This window comes from Macaca nemestrina, unplaced genomic scaffold, assembly GCF_043159975.1.
Source record: "Macaca nemestrina isolate mMacNem1 unplaced genomic scaffold, mMacNem.hap1 Scaffold_84, whole genome shotgun sequence".
NCBI lineage: Eukaryota > Metazoa > Chordata > Mammalia > Primates > Cercopithecidae > Macaca > Macaca nemestrina.
This window is the reverse complement of record NW_027257875.1, coordinates 80841-96676: the sequence shown is the minus strand read 5'-3', so window position 1 is coordinate 96676 and position 15836 is coordinate 80841. Positions and strand designations below refer to the sequence as shown.

Genomic DNA, 15836 nt, shown 5'->3' with positions numbered 1-15836 from the left:
GTCGATTTGAGCCTTGAGAATAAGATCAAGCTGTTGGCTGAATACAACTTTCCTTTCCATCGGTCTGCCTGTGAGTTAGACACAAGGACAAAGCCACGAGCTAGCGACATAAAGGCAGGAACCATCAAGGCAGCCGAGACTCCAAATAAAAGCTGGAAGGACCAACACAAATGCACCACACCCTGCACGCCCTCCTCTCCTTCCTTTTCAGAATTTCCAGAGGATGAAACAGGGACCTCCTCAGATGTCCCATGATGCAGGCGGCCAGAGAGGAAGGTGGCGGCAGCCTGAATGAGGTGACCGGGAAATCACATTCCACAAACAGAAATTCTCCATGTGCTTTACATCCTCTGTCTCCAAAGAACTATGCCAGTCTAACAGTTGCTAGAAAACCGCCTTCAAGTGTCATTTCCCATTTCAAGCAAAGAAAACAGTGGTGGGCCATGAGGGAAAAACATAGCCATGTGTTCTGGAATATTAAATAAGTTTTTTTCTGTCATAAACGTATAATTTTATATTCTCAGATTTCTGTATAATTGATATGCTTCCTAATGCAGACATAGTAATAAAAAGTGAATTCCAAGTGTAAGATCGGAGGACCCGTTCACATGGCTTCAGGTTCTGCTACTGTGTTTCAACTTAAGAAAATGGTTCTGTGCGTTGGTAACAAGGCCTGAGAGTCTGTGCATGAGTCTGTGTGGCTGTCATCAGGGTTCGTGTTGGCTCCGTAGCAGAGGATGTTACACTGTTACATTATCTTCTACAAAAAATCCTGAAAAAACGAAGGCTGAATAGACATACACACCCTCCCAAAATAATCCAAATGTCCACCGATATGAAAAACAGGTGAATTACGGTTTCCATCATGGAATATTCCTCAGCAGTGAAAACAAACTATAGCCACAGGTGCCAACTAGGATAAAGAAAACCTTTTAAACAAGTTTAAAGTGAACTGACTAGGTGGAATTCCTCGATTACAGGCATCTGCTCCAAAATGGTACTGTTCTGAATCCTGTGATGTAGAATGATAGTTAGCAATCCTGTTTCAGGGCATATCTAGAAAAAAGCAAAATAATGACTACACAATTTTAAATTCTTTGTAAATTATAACTATTACTATGAAAATTCTAAAAATGTGAAAATCTTCCCAACTGTTATTGGACAAGCTTCAAAACAAATACCCTGGCCTTGCTTGCCACACCCACAGATGTGCCAAAATAAATGAAAATATAGCCCAAGTTAGTAGAATTGAAACCTGAAGATGTACGAACCGTCCCTGCCTCACTATCTATACATCATGTAGAAATTTAAGAGCAGGTAGTGACACTGCAATGCAAGGCTCAAAACAACTGAGTATTTTGAAACTTCTATGCAAATTGGCATTTTCGGTTTTTAAACACGGTGTTATCTGTACTTCAAACAGGTAACTGTTTGGTTCCCTTGGAAAAAATATAGCCATAAACCTAGTCTAAAAAAAAAAAAATACGGGAGTGGGTATGAGAGAGAGTAGCTTAGAAATTTTAAAAGTATCGGCAGGGAGCAGTGGCTCATGCCTGTAATCCCAGCACTTTGAGAGGCAGGCCCCACGGGGCCTTTGAGGAAGGCACCGGTCTCCTCTGCTGCCTTCCTCCTGGACTGACCCCACGACATTCACTGGGTTTCCACCCCTGTCTCATTCAACTTCCCAAGGGTGGTCTTCACCCTCATCTAGGGCTCGGCTCTGCCCCAATTTCCTAAATCTCTGCCTTCAGAGCCTGAAAACACCCACGCCCAGGGTCACCCTAAGTCCACGTTTACCCCAGAGAGTCCCAATTTTATGTTTTCCCAGCATCGCCTTAGTGATCATTTATCCTGTCAATTCCAACTGCCTTCACACCTCACCCCTGCTGTCTCCCAGCAGACCCCACTCAGATGCACATGCCCCAGACCCCACACCCAGGTCTGTGCATGCTGCCCTGCTCTGCCCATGTGGGGACCACCTCTCTTTCTTGAGGAATCAGCTGGCGATCATCTCCTTGTGGAGGGCTGCCCTGACTTCCAACTCTCTCCAGCAAGGGCAGAAGCCGTCCTCGGTACTTCCCCAAAACTCAGGCCAAGTATGAAGATGGCGCAGATGCTAGCTGTGCCTGGGATGCCATGGGCAGTGTCCCCAGATGCTCTGCACATGACCCAGGGCACCGCCTGAACACAGCAAGTGCTGAAGAAATCAAACTGACGTGGGCTGACCTCTGATAGGGCCCCCTTCACCATCCACATCTGTCTCCCCTCTGGACAGTAAAATCCACAAGACACGGAGGGCTTGTCTCACTCATCTTCAAACTCCCAGGGTCACCCTGGTAGGTAAAGGGGACTCAAATGTCTTCTGAAGGAAGCGGCTGGCTGCCGCTTTAGCTGCCGAGTTAAAGGGCCTCTGAAATTCAGAGCTCTGCATAGGAGTCCAGCACATTTTATTATGAATGACTCCAACCACGGCAGAAGTGGCCGTGGAACCAGTGCTAACCAATTCAGGGTTTGTTCACTGTTTCTCAGTTCATAATCACAACTCTCTCACAGAGCATCCGCGCACAGATCCTCAGACGTCTACACAGAGTGGGACGATGGCACCGAGGCACATGAACGTCCTGTTGCAGACTGGGAGACACCGGTCAGACACGGACCCAGGCAGAGCACAGATCTCGCGTTAAATTGGCTCCGTGTAAACAGCACTCCCTGTCAGGTCCTTTCCTATCCGCACAGCTTCTACAAATTCAACTCTCACACCTGACACCTGAGAATACTGCACACCCCCATGTGAATCCCCCATTTACCTCCCAAAATAACCCAGCATGGCTGAGTACAAAAATTTTCAACATAAGGGAACTGGAGGGCATGTGGGGATTTCTCGAGTCCCTGCTACCTCCTGAGGGTAAGGCCCAATGCTTCACACCCTGAGTGAAGGGTGGGTCTCTTCGGCCCCCCAGTTTTGACCTGGAGCTAATCAGCATTAACTAATTTCACTTTCCAGGACCAACTTCAAAGGCCTGCAAAGCCAGAGAAGGGAGAGGAGATGGAACACGACCTCACCTCAGACCTGCTGCAAGCACGTACTTCTCAGATGCGTCCCAAGATGCACAGCGTGTCCGTTGCCTGTTTCACATCCACTGACCTGCAGGTCTTCTATGTGGCATCAGACTCCTGGGCACTGGAAACAAGAGGTATAATGGCAAGTCCCCTCTGCAGCAAAGGTGAGGAAAAGGGACCCAACGCAATGGAACTTACCTTTTTCTGACAGTCTCAAAACAGAAGGAAAATACTGTACAGCCAACTTCCCCTCACACAGGTTTATTTACCTGTGACTCAGAGGCCATGACAGACAACTTCAGGTTCTCACCGATTCCTATTTTCCCCATCCAGGGAGCCTTTGTTTTTAATATCGTACGAACTTGCCATTTTGTAGGCCAAAAACAGCAAATATTGGCAGTTTCCTACAGTTCAACCGAATAAAATATGATCATGGCCTTTTGTGAAACCATGAAGAAAAGGTGGATATCTCAATATATGTTTCCAGACTGGCTTTGTTCCTGAAGCACCAACTCTGTTCACTCAGGATTTTAGACACTGAAGAATAAACATCAATATCCCACCAAGAAAACCAAAAGGATGAAATAATTTTGCATCTACCTTGGAGCCTTTTTAGGACAAGGCAGGACACAAACTTTTAAAAAGCTGCAGTTGTCCCTCTGTATACACAGGGACATGGATTCCAGAACATGCCCCGAGTTTACCCAAATCTACGTATCCACAGGACTCCGCGGCCACCCTATGGAACCGCATGTAGGAAACGTCAGCCCTCCACAAAGCCAGGTTTTTTCAGTAAGGGTTGGTTGGAAAATAATTAACATAAGTGATCCTTCGAAGCTCAAAACCCATGTTGTTCAGGGTCAGCTGCATTTACTACTTCTGTCATATATGAGGCCTGAAAGCCATCATTCTCGGTACCTTAACGTAATGGTTAACAAACTAACTGTTCTGATTAGAAAGAGGTAAAAGCTTATTTTTAAGCTGACAATGAGAGTGGATGCGCTACGGTGAACGGAGAACAGACCTAAGCCATCACCAAGGTTGGGGTGACTGCCTGTGCTCAGACCCACGAGGGCCTGTTCCTCCATCTCCCTCTGCTGAAAGGGATAACTGCTTCTCCCCCACGAGTAAAGGGCCTTTTTAAAATATTCACACGAGAAGTGCTATGAAAAGCTGAAAGGTCACAGATAACATTTTAAAAAATAAACATTAACGTAAGCATTTAACAAGCCCATTATGATTTAGTGTGGTGGCTCAATTCATAAGCCATTATGATTTGGGTGTGGTGGCTCATGGCCGTAATCCCACAACTTTGGGTAGCCGAGGTGGGTGCATCCCCTGAGGTCGAGAGTTTAAGACCAGCCTGGCCAACATGGTGAAACCCCGTCTCTAACGAAAATACGAAAATTAGCCAGGCATGGTGGCAGACGCCTGTAACCCCAGTTACTTGGGAGGCTGAGGGAGGAGAATCACGAACCCGGGAGGGAGAGTTTACAATGAGCCAAGATCGTGCCATTGCACTTCAGCCTGGGCGTTGAGTGTAAAACTCCATCCCAAAAAGAAAAAAAAAAAAGTATCAAGTTTTCCTTCCAATGAACCTATCATTCAGCCACCAAGGTATACTATAGCTACTTATTCAGCCATGAGATACACCACAGGAGATATAGGCGAACAGGACACAGTTCTTCCCTGAAAGAAGTCTACACCCTCAACAGAAGGGAGGCGCACACTCCGAATGGAATCGGCATAGGAAACAGATGCTGCTGCAGGTGGAACTGGCTGCACAGAGCACCCGCTCCAGTGTCTGAGAAACAAGGAGCCGTTGGTGCCATCACCTTCCATACCTGAGCTGGGGCAATGGGGAGCCTGTCATCACCACCACCACCACCCGGGACAAAGAGCCCCAGAACCACACAACGAGCTTACAAACTCACCGAGACGATGACCGAGCAATGTGCGTGGAGTGATGCGAACACACAGACGTCAGGGCCACGCGTGGCGTTGGTTTTGTGCATCAACCTGAGCGTGCCCGGGGTGCCCAGATGGCTGGTTCTGCATTATTTCTGGGTGAGATGCATGTTTGCCTCTGGATTGAGTGGAGACCCATCCTCGCCGGTGTGGGGGACACCACCCTGTCCACCCAGGGCCCGAGTAAAACAGCAAGGTGGGGAAAACTGGGTTCACTCCACCTGTCTGGCTGATAGGCCAGTGACATCTGTCTTCTGCAGCCCGTGCTACTGGGTCTCAGCTCCTCAGACCCGGGTGGGATCTGCACCCTCCGCTTCTCAAGTCTTCAAGCCACACCCTCCCAGGACTCTAGCTTGCAGGCTGTGGGTCCTGGGGCTTCTTGGACTCTGTAGCCCCTGCAGCAAGCCTCCCCCTGGAGACACACGCACACCCGGCTGGCTGTCTCTCTGGAGAGCCCTGACTAAAAGCCGCCCCTAAAAGTGGTCTTCAGAGTTTCTTTCTAGCCCTAAGATCCCAGCGCCCCTCCTACAATTCTAAGCGGAAAGGTGAACGGAGACCAATGGACAGAGGTGTGTGCGAGGACACGCCAGGCAACCGCACTGGGCAGGAGGGCACTAACGCTCACTAAGCAAAGAATCAATGTTGCTTGCCACAAAAATGAGAACCGTAAAGATTTCTTCAAACAGAAATGAGTTTGTTTGATGATTTGCTCTTAATACAGAAGAAAGCATAAAAGTAGGCCTATTAACAATTACGTAAGTGTTTAGAGGCCCTTGAACTACTTCTGTCCCTTTGTGTTTTTATAGAAAATAAGCCTGAGGTTAAAGAGAACAATATCACTGGCCACAGCTGGGGCCACGCGAGGACACAGCTTATACCCCTGAGGTCCCTGGGTGCCCCGAGTCCTTCCCTTGCTATTTATGGCAATGTGGGAGAAACCAGGACGTCTGAGCATGGACCTGACCGTGCTCCCAGGGGCCGAGGAAAGCACCTATCTGTCCAGTCTTCTCTCCACCCCGCCGTTCCCTCCTACCCAGACTCTTGGGCTGACGCGGCTCATGCACTCAGCAGCGCCATCATTAAACGTTTAGCTTCGCATCACAAGGGCCTCCTCTGGCCTCCTCTGACCACTCCTGAACCTGCAGCCTAGAAGGTTGGGGTTGCAGTGATCTGTCATTGCACTACTGCACCCAGCCTGAGAAACAGAGTGAGACTCTCAAAAACAAACAAACTAAAACAAATTAAAGGAGTTCAAATGAACTCGCCCATACCCTTTAAATTTTCATTTGGGTACATGGGGTGATCTAGTTCCTTTTTCCCTTGCAATACATGAATAATCTAATAATTAAATATAATCTAACAATTAAATGGGAAAATTTAATTATTTTCTCATTTCATTATTCCCTATCTCAGGGAAAAAGTTAAAATTATTCCCTATTTCAGGGAAAAAGGTAAAAATCATTTTAAACCTTCCTTCCACAAAACAGTATACTCAGTCATCTCTATCTGCTGTATCATGTGGAATTCAGCTTCACATGTCTACAATACAGTTTTTGTTAAACAGTGTTTATATAGACAGGCAAGAGAAAGAAACACTTGGTCTAGCTAGAAGCAGCAGAAGACACGTTTTAACAGAAAAGGGAGAAGATAACACCATGTGAATCTGGAAATTGTCCTCATCTTGTCCACACACACAGAAAACACCCAAGCACGTGCCTAGTGTCCAACAGGAGCACAGAAAGGACAGGGATCCCTCCAGTTGTTTAATGACCAGCCCCACTTGTCACCGCCACATAACAAAATCCGCATGGCAACTTCAGCACGTTTCATTCACGATTCCACGGAAATCAGGCTGAAGAACATACAGATGTTTTGCCCACATTTAAAAATCCAAGTATGGGACTCATAGAAGTAAAACACACTATGGGTTCACTTAACTTTTCCAAATTTTTCCTTGGAGAAACCTATAAAGTTCTTGTCAGTTACATCCTTAAGTTTTTCAATAATTTCTCAATGCAAAGGTCGGGCAAGACTTGTAAATAGGTACACACATACGGCCCGGCGCGGTGGCTCACACCTATAATCCCAGCACTTTGGGAGGCCGAGGTGGGCAGATCACGAGGTCAGGAAACCGAGACCATCCTGGCTAACACGGTGAAACCCCGTCTCTACTAAAAATACAAACAATTAGCCAGGGGTGGTGGCAGGTGCCTGTAGTCCCAGCTACTCGGGAGGCTGAGGTTGGAGAATTGCATGAACCCGGGAGGCGGAGCTTGCAGTGAGATCGCACCACCGCACTCCAGCCTGGGTGACAGAGGGAAACTGTCTCAAAGAAAACAATGGAGGTACACACATACATACCACGTTCTTCTCTCAAAGAGACGGGCCCTTTTTTAAGATTCCAGAAGTAAATGTGGTTGTCACCCTGCTTTTGAGAGGATGAGCTGTGTTTTAAGCATGAACACACTTTCCTCCATGCACCAAGGATGCACCATGGGGGCAGTGCTACCTCCACCTCCCCAGTCTCTGCTCAGGGTGGGGCAAGGGGAGCTCAGTTGTCTCCCGTATACACCGTCAACAGGCCAGGTGCTCAGAAGGAGGCTTCCAGGACTCGCTGTAGGCATTCGTTAGCAGGGTAGGCAGTGCCTCGTGCTGGTGGGCATCCAGCAGTAAGGGGGTCTTGCACTTCACTCCCTGGGCCCAGCCCCAGACAGAGGGGAAAGAGACACCTGTATCGTAACTCATGTATATTTATAGACACACAGAGACTCTGCAGTGCAAGGTGCAGAACTAGAAGGAATCATGGAAATAAGAGGGAAGACATTTGGTTACAACTGGCAGAGCCACCTCAAGCCTCAGCATTTCCTGCCGGAGCCCTCACTGACCAGACTCCTCCAGGGTCACTGCCACTGCGTTCCCCAGCTCATGACAGGGCAGACAGTGACAGAGCCTCAGAACAACCTCCCACTCCTTCCTCACCAGCCCAGGGGACGAGCTGTCCCAAAGCCTGAATGCGGGAACACAGAGGTGATTGAGCAGAAAGGGGGACAGGAACAATGGCCGCGGGTGAGCAGATATTGCGGGGCACCCCAGCAGCCCTTTCCACCTTAAAGAGGACGGCCATGGGTGTGCGGATGCTCCCGCGTGACCCAGCCGTCCTTTCCACCTTATAGGGGAATGGCCACAGGTGTGCGGATATTCCCGGGTGCCCCAGAGCCCTTTTCACCTTAAGGAGATTTTCACAGTCTCATATCAGTCTCCAAGCTATTCAGTGAGGTTGGAGGAGTATCACTGTGGACCAACACCGATTGGCACCAAGTAAGGGCAATTTTATAACCATGTCTCAACCATGAAACAATCAGGTCTTTGGCCATCTGATCTAAGCTTTTTCTATAACAAAGTTGGATAATTAAGTGGAACTTTGGTTTTCCAAAGCTTGTTACAGAAACCACATCTTCCTAGGTGTGGCTCTGTGATGTCACGTGCACACATCAGTAGCCAGGCTTGCCAAGACTCACGGCACATTACACGTTCACCTGAGAAGGCTGCTCAATCACTGAGGGCTCTGGCGTGCTCTGAAATGAATTTGCCACTTCGGCCTACACTCTCCTCCCTTGTTTGGTTAAAGAAACCCAAAAAGCAGAATTTGTTTTGGCCAATCGCCTGCTGACCCAACTGCAGAGGTTTTCATTAGAGTACTTTCATTGCATCATAGAAAGCAAAGTCATATAGATCAATTCATGATTACCACTCCAAAGGTTTAGTAAGTCTCCAAATAATCAGGCAAACATTTTAAGAAGCTACATTAAGGTTTACAATACTCAAAATTTAAAACTACATCCATACTTCAAAAAACCACCATTCCCATTTTAGATGGCCAAATGCATATGAGAAAGAAAGAAACGTGCTGAGCGCATTTTTTGGGTCATCTTATGGAGAAACTGCCACTTTAAAAATGGCTCTAGTTCCTGGCTCCAGATGGGTGTGGCGGGTTGTCTCACTCAATTTCAACTCCACCTGAAGCTGGGACACTAGAAATCCATTCCCAGACTCCAGGGCACAAGAATTCCCACTTCTGCCGGGCGCGGTGGCTCAAGCCTGTAATCCCAGCACTTTGGGAGGCCGAGACGGGCGGATCACGAGGTCAGGAGATCGAGACCATCCTGGCTAACACGGTGAAACCCCGTCTCTACTAAAAAAATACAAAAAACTAGCCGGGCGAGGTGGCGGGCGCCTGTAGTCCCAGCTACTCGGGAGGCTGAGGCAGGAGAATGGCGTAAACCCGGGAGGCGGAGCTTGCAGTGAGCTGAGATCCGGTCACTGCACTCCCGCCTGGGCGACAGGGCGAGACTCCGTCTCAAAAAAAAAAAAAAAAAAAGAAAAAAAAAAAAAAAAAAAGAATTCCCACTTCTGGAAACAGCCTGGAATGCAGACGTGTAGCAGAGAATTTTCCTGCCCACCCTAACCGTCCTCTGTGGAAGGCAACAGTCAAAGACAAGTCCATCCCCCTAGGCGCAACTGCACCACGAAGAACAATTTCAAGGTGGGAGGTGATTGATCAGTGGGAACAGACAGTTTAGCTAGTCACTTATAAGGCAGAGATGGGGGGTTTGAAGGCCTGTGTCTGGCCTTCTCCTCGGTAAATGGTCATCCGCCAGTCAGCCTAAGCCACATGGGAAGGGGCTTCTTGCAGTAAAAGTGGGGGCCTAGTTGTGGGGAGGGGGAATGTCTTAACCACCACTGTTTTACAGGATCACAGGGCTCAGGAAATATTCAGTATTATCACACACCAAGGTTTTTACAGTCTGAAGAAAAGTACAGTCCTAAGGTGTCAGTTCTCAAAGCCTTAAGTTCCTCCTGCTAAGATTCCCAGAGGGTCTCAACTTCTTGCACTGAACCCCAACATGCACAGGCACCTGCGTCTTCCTCCTGCAGCAAATGCACATGAGAAGGCTGTGGCTCTGCTGCAGTAATGATGCCATGCAGCCCTAACACCGTGGCAGAGCAATGGCTTTGGCCTGAATGTCCCCAAAACCTCATGCTGAAACCATCTCCGATGGGATACATTAAGAGGTGGGACCTTTGGGAGGTCCTGCTCTCAGGACTGTGGTTGGTGTCCTTGTTGGAAGATGGAGGAGCCCTCCTGCTCCTCCACCATATGAGTCCCGATGAGACGCCTGCTGCCACGCAAGACCCGGTGAGATGCTGCCGTCTGTATGCCACAGGCCCTGGAACACCAGATGTGCAGGTGCCTTGACTTTGGACTGCCTTGACCTTGGACTTTCCAGCCTCCAGAGCTGTGAGCAATAAATGTCTCTTTACAAATCACCCAATCGACAGCAGCCGGACAGAGAGACAGTAATGTTACAACATGAGTCACTTTCTCAGTGGGCCAGAGGCCTCCCCATGAGCCACCACCATAAAGCAAGAACTCCCTGGAGGATGCAAAGGGGTTCACAAGGAATTCTACCCAGCACCGAAAGAGTGTCTGTCCTTTCTCGTAGGAACATAGCTGAGCCATGGCAGGAAACTACGGGGTGGGTGGGGCTGGACAGTAATGTGTCACCTGCTCACCTAAGCCTCAGTCTCCTGCCTCTCATCATGACAGCGGGGGTAACCCCCTCACCTGAGCTGTTGGGGGAGGTAAGAGTGTTGGGTGATTAACAATTGTTAGCTCCACAGAAATTAGGCAAAGTATCCGCCCCTACGTCTTATAAAACCAAACCAGCCCAGGAATTCCACATCACTACTAATTTGCATGGGAAAATGCTGGATTCTCATAAGTTCTGGCATGTCATTTGTATTGATAAAGTTTGCAGAGTTGTCATATACTAAGTATATAAAACAGAAGAAAAAATCATGCAATTTGGAGGTTGAAGCAGGAGAATCACTTGAGTACAGGCGGCGGAGGTTGCAGTGAGCCGAGGCCGAGCCACTGTACTCCAGTCTGGGTGACAGAACGAGACTCGATCTCAAAAAAAAAAAAAAAATTTGCTGCTTCATGCTAGTAAAGTGGGCAGATTCTACATGCCAACTCTTATTCAAAGGTCACCTAACACTGACTCAGGAACTCTGGCCCTGATGTGCTTGAAGTTTTCATCCTAACAGTGTTAAAGACCACTCCCCCAGGAGCTCTGAACAAGTACTCCAGGTATACACTGAACAAGACCACACACTCTCTGACCGAAATCTAACTTCACAGACCCAAACTACAGAACCACAGAAGACACTGCTTCTGTCCAACTTTGTGTTCTGCCACCGTTTGTGTCCGTTATTTCCTACAAACCATCTCATTAGAATTTAGGGCACACAAAAGGCCGATACAACAGGGTTACCTTTCAAAGGTTTGGAGGTGAAGAACAGATACACTGCATTAACTTCCTATTGCTGCTGCAACAAATTACCACAAACGCAAACCTCCTCTCAGCCCTGGAAGTCAGGAGTCCCAGGGCTGAAGTCAAGGGGTCAGTAGGTTGTGCTCCTGCCTGGAGTCTCCCAATTCATAGAGGCCACCATGCAGCTTGGTTCACAGCCCCATACCCCTCTGACCACTGCCCCGGCCTCAGCCCTGCACCCCTCCAGCCCCTGCCCCACCCTTGGCCCATGCCCCTCCGGCCCCACTCCACCCCCGCCCTCAGCCCCACAGCCCTCTGGCCTCTATCTCATCCTCAGGTCTCCTCCTCTGAGGCAGACTCTCGTACTCCCTCCCATCAATGCACATATGAGGACGCTAGACCCCACCTGGACAACCCAGGGTCCTCCCCCATCCCACTGTCCGTTACAGTCACATCTGCAAAGCCTCTTTTGCCATGGAAACTTCATTATACTAACAGTCATTTAACAAGTCCATTATAATGATGTAAAAATTGGCATTGTTTGCCTCCTAATGAACAGATCAGTCACCCATGTAACCTATAAATATTTAACTATTAAATATACAATACTGTAGGGGACAAAGATGAGGAAGACGGTTCCTTCCTGAAAGATGACTGGACCCTAGATGGAGGGATGAACATTCTGAACAGAATCAACCTAACTCAACATTTGAGTCCGAGAGGCCAAGCAGTAAGACTTTCAAAAAAGCAACCAGAAAGTCTGTACCGTGCCTGTAGTTCACAGCTGAGCCTGGCGTCATGAGCACGAGCGTGCGGACATGCATACCAGGCCCAAGTTTAAGATCAAATATAAAGAGCTTTCAACTGTAGTATTTAACTAGATCTTATTACACAATAGCTTCTTGATTACAGTTTTTGTCCAAAAAGTTCTCTGTAATTAAAGAAATTAATTTTCCCCTAAAAAACACTTCTCCATCTATCATCCCATAAAAACTAAATGGGTATATTAAAGAAAAAAGACAAATGTTTGACTTCGGGGGTTTGCCTATGACTTGGATAAGCATGATTTTCTTCTGGCCAAGCAGGGAGCAGCTGGACCAGACTGGAGGGAAGGAAAAACAAATTTCCACTCTGACCTCGTTTGGGCACCAGAGTCTTCGCTGTCAGAATGTGGGTGTGGTGCTTCCCACACACCAGCCTCTGACAAAACTCAGCCCAAGGGTGTGGGAAAAGGCCTTCTACTTCTGAAAAATCTATAAAGTACAGACACATCAAAAGCCTCAGAAGACTGTACAGTGCCAAGGAGACCACTGCACGCTTGGAGTTTACAGAAAATGGTCAGCATCACACGTGCCTGAGGTCCAGGTTCAGCTCCCAGCTGCCGCGACACCGTGAGCGCAGTCCTGGCTTCCCCTCTGATGCAGAGAGCTGGAAACTCCGCTGGCAGCACTCAGAGCTCAGAACATTCTAGATGAAAGCAACGTGTTCCTTTTAAAATGGGGAACCGGGGCAGCACAACTGAAGCTCTATGACTGTCTCAACTACTGGGTTTCGGGGTAGCATTAGGAAATCGTGAGAATCTAAATCTCAATTTCATACAGATTCCAAACTCACTGCAGGTTCCAGAATTTCCTGAAGCATTCTTCCACTTTATCACTCAGGATTCCCTTGCCAAACCTAATAAACTCTAAATTCCTTACGGAAAAGCCACCATAAGCACCACCACAAATAAGATCAACTGACGCCCGCCCTTTGCACCAAACCTATAAACTCTTCCTCACACAAGACTGTGCTGGAGGCAGCTCTCAGCTGAAGCCGAATCCGTGAGACTTCATTATCCCCATTTTGGATCGAGTGCGAAGACTGTCAGCAAACCAGGGCCCCAGTGTGAAGCAGAGAACAGATTCTCTGACACCTGCCTGAACATTTTCTTCCCACCTGTCTTGGATATTGAGCACCCTCAGAGCTACTGAGTCACCCACATTTGCAGGTCATTTATCCAGCCACCAGGATAACATAATTATGCGATAAAAATGCCTTCTCAGGGCTTTGTCATACTCAACAAGGCAGCTCAGAAGGCTTGGTAAGCCCAAGAAAGGGGGAAGCGTCCTCCAAATAGACAAAGACCAAGGAAAACCATGCAGAGACTCTCTCAAGACAGCAGAAACAGAGCCCGCTGTAGCCTTTCAGGCCCTGCTGGCCACAGCCCTGCTTTAGGTGGCACCATTTCCACAGATGCAGCCTGCTGGGCCCATTTGAAAGGTCCTGCTTGCCACACTCACCCCCACTTCCAGTTTCTGCAAGACCCGCTGCAGCCCCACTCCACCCCGGGGGCCAACTGTTCAAGTTTTCCCGGCGAGACCCCTCAGAGCCTGCACAGCGTCTGAGACTGGGAAGCACCAAGGATCCAGAAACGCACAAACCCGTTCTCCTCATGTTGCTTTCTGGGTTCCAAGTTGTCTTAAGAACGAGTCTTGCATAAACCCCGGACTGGGGAGCCAGTCACAGCCCAGCAGCACCCAGCTCATGTGCTCCACCCACCCCACAGAGGACCACGGAGGCCCCAGCACACTCTGTCCGGGGCAAGACACCAGAAACAGCCACAGTTCAGGGTTCTGCCACCCACCCCGCTGCCGTAATTACCTGCTGTGATCTGAATTCTCATTGGTTGGGTAGGTGATCCCACAGCTCCGCTGCCCTAATTATCTGCTGTGATCTGAAATTGCATTGGTTGGGAAGGGGATCTCACTGCTCAAGCACTCCCTGCTGCCTCCTTGCAAACAACATAAGAAATCCAAAACCCCTCTTAAAGAACGTTTACTATAACCTCAAAACAAGACACATCACGAGACCAGGGAAGATACATACGCACATCTGACAGCTGGTGGGCGTCAGTGACCGACGCCACGGCTTCCGTGTGGCGTGTGAAGCGGGAGGCCTGTCACGGTGACTCAGGCTGGGGTCTCAATGGGGGTATTCCAAGCAACTAGGCAACCAGGACGCACACCCCAAAACCCAAGTCCCCGCAGTCATGTACCTGGCAGAAATGCTGCGTGGCCATTGACACCAGTTGTGAACCAAGACCGATCTGCGTCCTGTGGCCCTCACAACGTCCGTACACGTCTGGGCCCAGCACAGGCACGCATGGCACCCTGCTCACCTCCAGTGGAGCTCTCTCCTGCCAAGGGGGATGGCCCTGAAGTCCGTTGAGATTTCCAAAGCTCTACAAAGTCGTCCTTCCTCCTGCTTGTTCAGAAGACCTAAAGCCCTGAAGACACCAGTGAGAATTGACCTAGCCTCTTAAGGCAGCTCAAACACCTAAACACAGGAACGCTGGACCTCTCTGCCCTCGGGAGCAGCCAATAACCCACTGGGCTAAGCAGAAGGCACAGATGTCACATCCAGAAGCCAGTGGCGCTCACGTTTGCATTCCAGGAGCTGCCCATGTGAGTCCCTCCAAGGCTTCCAAGTCCCACTTGATTGTTTTCATCATATCTCTATAACATCAGAGACATTATATCTCATGGTATCTATGAGATTCTCTCTACTTTTATGAGCATATATGCTCCCTGACTTACCGTGGGATGAAACCGTTCCAATAAACCCGGCGTAAGCTGAAAATATCCTGAATAGAAAGTGCATTTGACATCATAGTTTCAACTTACAATGGGTTCATCCAGAGGCAGCCCATCTCGGGCCGAACAATGCACTGAGTGTGACTAGTTCACACCATCACAAGGTTGAAAAAAAAAAACACAAATGTAACCATTGTGAGCGAGGGACCATCTGTATTGTGGCTCCTGTCTTCAGAGACAACAGAAACCTCTTCTTAGACAAGAATCACAATTTATAATCCTCAAAATGTTAAACTTAGTTTAACAATCTACAGATTCAAACAAAGCCAAAGTAGGCCCACAAGACCGTTTGTGCCATTCGCTAAGACACACAACTCTGTAATAACCCTCATCACAGCCCCTCAGGGTGAGTCCCAGAGGCGGCTGTGGCTTGTAGCTACAGACACTAACAAAACCAAAATCAGAGTACGCAAGTGCAGTCAAGTCATATGACTTCTCCACTAGCATATGCACAAATGTTTATCAGCAAATCTGATCTTTGCTTTACCTCCCTCCCATGACCTAAAAAGGAGTCCACCACACACACACACCACACTTCAAAAACATAATTCGTACTTGCTTTCAATTCTGGGCATTTAGAATAAACCTAATGGGTGATTAAACCTCTCCTCCAACCCATTGCTTAGTCTTCTTAGAGGATGAAGGATTTTGTGTAACACAAGTCAGCATATAAAAGATCTTGTATAGAAACAAACTTTCAAGTTGTCCTCATTATAGTGATTCAACTAATATACAAAGGACCCAACACACAACACAATGTCTCTTAGAAGAATGATTAATTTGTTCCCCTCAAAATCCTAATATCTACACAGAAAAAATACCCGATACACATTTTATC

At 48.2% G+C, this 15836-nt stretch overlaps 1 long non-coding RNA gene across 2 annotated transcripts in view; it reads right to left on the bottom strand.

Annotated features, from left to right (window-relative positions):
- LOC139361652 (uncharacterized) overlaps window positions 1–14917 on the bottom strand; it is a 32964-nt gene extending 18047 nt beyond the window's left edge. The window contains exon 1 of one of the 2 annotated variants that reach the window (XR_011619231.1): window positions 14401–14917. This is a non-coding gene — a long non-coding RNA (uncharacterized lncRNA). The remainder of the gene's footprint in view (window positions 1–14400) is intronic. The other variant, XR_011619230.1, reaches the window with a different exon arrangement.
- Between the last annotated feature and the right edge of the window lie 919 nt (window positions 14918–15836).